Below are 3,775 nucleotides of genomic sequence, written 5' to 3'. Positions count from 1 at the left end.
TTATCTCTTGCCTGACCCAGCTGCAGCTTCAGGTGGCTCAGGACAAGATTCAGCTCCCTGAGCAACTCTCACAAGTGCTGCAGAGGCTTCTGTGCAGGGCAGGCTCTCCCTTCTTTCGATGCATGGGGTGACAAGAGCCTTTCCCAACTGCTCCAGAAAAATCCTCCTCCTGTTTTTCCTCTCAGCCATATCACAAAGGCATTGTATGATGAGACATCAAGGATGTTGTGGAAGATGACCAGGGGCCAGCGTGCAGTCATCCTTCTACAGCTGTACGTTCCAATAACCTTGTCAAAGTTGTCCATGCCCCCTTTAGTGCGGTTGTAGTCCAGGATGATGGTTGGCTTCCTGTCTTCACGATCAGTGATTTCAGCTGCCTTGTGCAGTGTACTCATCAGGACCACGTTCTTGTTCTTTTTGGGGAGGTAAGAAACAAGAGTAGCAGTGGGGGTGAAGGCAAACTTTGTCAAGAAGACTACTCTCCCTCTTGTTGCGAGGAGTGCAGGGGGGAGTTCAGACTTGTTTTTCCGAACAGTGCCAACCATGGTCATTTTCCTTTTCGGGAACTGCTGGCCAAGTTCATAGGAGGTGAAAAAGTTGTCACAGGTGGCATTGTGCCCCCTCAGTCCAACTATCAAATCAAGTAAAACACACATCCCCTGGTTCTTCTCTGGTGGTCCACTGGGCACCTTCCCGGTGTAGACTTGCATATTCCATGCATAGCTGGATTTTGCATCACAGGCCACCCATATTTTGATGCCATATTTTGCTGGCTTGCTTGGGATATACAGGAAGGAGAGAAACCTTTTAAAAAAAAGATTTACAATCAGTAATAAGTGTGTCACAGAAAAAAATCAAATGAATCAACAAAGTAAAAATATAAATTTCAGTTAAGTAACTACATATATGAAAATAAAAATTTAACCTTTGAATGGAACCAACTGCTCATCTACTGTGACTTCAGGTCCAGGGTTGTAAAGGTATGGCAGATGCTCAATCCACTTGTCCCAGACCTCTTTGATGGCTGCCAGTTTGTCCATCACATGCCTTGCTGGTCTTGACTCATGGTTATCAAATCTTAGCATTCTTTAAAAAGTGTGGAAGACTTTCAGCGGTATTGTGGCATGAAAAATTGTCCTTCCACTCTCTGCATCCCACAAGACCTATAGACACCTGCTAAGATCAAAAGCCCTATGTAACCACGCAGGTCAGTCTGATCCATATTTTTCCAGTTGTTTCCATATTTACGGGAACCCTCCACATTTGTCATTTCCAGTATGATCTTTTCAATGGCTGGTGTGATGAACAGGAGGAAAGAGGAGGAGATGTCCTTGGCATGGACAGCTGAATATCTTGTTGGCCCTGGGGTCATCCTAATGATGTTTTGTGCTTCAGCTCTTCCCGGGGTGCCATCTGTGTTTGATGAGGACCATGCTATTTTACTGTTCTTGGATAAAAATGTCTCTCTGTCAGCTTGGGTCATTTCTTCTTCTTCTGAAGAGGTGTCATGGTCTGTGTTGTATTCCTCCTCATCTTCTTCTTCAGACCTCTTCTTCCACATCATAGTTTTCTTGCTCATCCTGAACCGCTGAAAAAAATCTGGTCCAGGACCTGCTGGACAGTGAAACGTCCACTCATGGCTTCAGCAAGGAACCAACTGGGGGTTCTTTGAGCCTAAAAATTGGTCCGCCTTTTGCGTCTGTGCATGTGTCATTTCGGACCACAGCAGTGCATCTGAGACAGACTCTCTTCACTCAAAGCAATCAAATGGATTAATGGGATTATTCGCCATCAGATGCTAAAGGTCAAACCTCTTAAATCATTCTAAACTCAGTTTTAAGCAGAAACAAGGCCGTTTTAAGCAGAGACTCTGTGATATTCCGTGATGCTTTGAAATGACCATGCGCAGTGAACACATCAGCTAGCAGCTCATTTAGCCGTGGCATTCTGATTGCTTCTGCCGCCTTTTATGATGAAATAATGCTGAATTATGTGGAAATGATTGTTCTACAAAAGTTTCAGATATCTGTCGGTGAGCTAGATGATGACTAGAGTGCAGTTTTAAGCAGAAATGATGTTTGAATCTGTGAACTGCGGCTAATGACACATGCGCAGATGCAAAAGGCGGATCGATTTTTAGGGGAACCGTTGGTCGGTTACACCGGGGTATCTTTATATCCTCTCCACTGAATTTGTTTTACATTATGTTTTTTGTTTTGTTTTGTTTTGTCTAGGATCTTGTGTGATGTGAGGGATTAGCTGCAGGTCAGAGGTGCAAGTGCACGTAAAGTCATTCATGTTGTCAGATCCCGCTTTATATATATATAAACCAGCTCTCCGTCTCTGGGGTCCGACCTTCGTTTCTCCGCGGGTATTACCCGGCAGGGCTGCACAAAGGCTGTTTAAGCTGGTGGCGAGGAGATTCATCTAGCCGCTCACCGCCTCCATCCGGACATCCACCCCGCTGACGCTGATCTCGCACCCCAGTCGAATAGCCTTCTTCTGGAACCAGGATACGAGCCAGCCACGCCCGTTAACGGCAGCTCTCCTCTTATGGATCAGGGCTCTTGGAATGTTGCTAGATTTTAAATTCAGTGACTCGTACAGCGAGTCCCCAGGATGCGTTAATTTCATTAAAAACCAGACTAACCTTTTAGAGCACTTTTTGATGTTATACACCCAAAAAAACTTTAACTTTTACACCTTAAGAAGATCAAAAATCCAATGTCCGAGGCGTAACACTTTAACTGCATGCTTGGAAATTTATTGCAGGTTTGCAAGTGCTGACAACATAATCAAAATCGGTCATATGATGATAATTTCACAACAATAATTCAAATATAATCAGAATAATAATTGGCAGAGATTTTTGTTTCTGATTCAATAATGCTGTCTGATCTTACATTGGCTGGACTGGATTAACTTCTTAACAATTTTTCTAGGAGTGAGGGAAGGAGGTTTTTTGATGTTAAAATCCCCAGTTCGATGAACTTGATTTCCTCTTCATCAGCTATTAGTTGTTAGCTGACCATGATCCTTGTGTGATGTTGTTATCCTTCAGGAAATAAATCCACATAAGAGTTTATTCCTTCTTCAATCAACCAAAAGTTGATCTAATCCACTCTGGTATGATGTGATGATCCTTGAGAGAGAAAACGTTGAAATTTCCCCACTCAGACTTAAGGCCCGTGATTATTCTCCAATGCTCTGCTACTCCGTGACTGGACGGCCTGAGTGGGAGTTGAAAACTCTCTCAAATAATCTCTTATGTCTCCAATCCTCTTGCTCCTCGATTCCAATTGCAGCTCACAAGATGGTCAAGTCTTGTGATCTCCTCGTAGCAGCGGAGAAGTGCCAACAGCACCTCTCCCTGGAAGAATAACCCCGTTTCCTGTTTGTGTCCAGTTTTATATGAAACTCTTGTTGTTGTTGAAGTTGATCTTGGAACCAGGGATGATGGTGACTCAAGACCTCATCCCCTTACTCCTCCTTTTACTGGAAGCCATCTGGAGAACTCATGTCCTGGCTGCCGATAACTGATTGTCCCGGCTTGCCAGAACTAAGGTGACCCAGTTCCTGTTTTCTTCTTAACACAGCCTTTCCGAGAATACATTCCTTTTAAATCATGTCTTTTTTTTCTTTTTTTTAGAATCACATCAATCATATTCAATCATTTCATTACAACTCTTTTTCACATAACAATTCATATGATCATATACAAACATTTTCATTCATTATTATTCATTTCATATGCTATCATGTCTTAATTATTTTC

At 43.0% G+C, this 3,775-nt stretch overlaps 1 pseudogene; it reads right to left on the bottom strand.

Moving 5' to 3' along the window:
• On the bottom strand, positions 1-1,579 carry LOC117509011 (annotated as a pseudogene).
• Between the last annotated feature and the right edge of the window lie 2,196 nt (positions 1,580-3,775).

This window comes from Thalassophryne amazonica, chromosome 4 (assembly GCF_902500255.1).
Source record: "Thalassophryne amazonica chromosome 4, fThaAma1.1, whole genome shotgun sequence".
Taxonomy (NCBI): Eukaryota; Metazoa; Chordata; class Actinopteri; order Batrachoidiformes; family Batrachoididae; genus Thalassophryne; species Thalassophryne amazonica.
The sequence above is the reverse complement of the archived record's forward strand: the minus strand, read 5'-3'. Positions and strand labels throughout refer to the sequence as shown.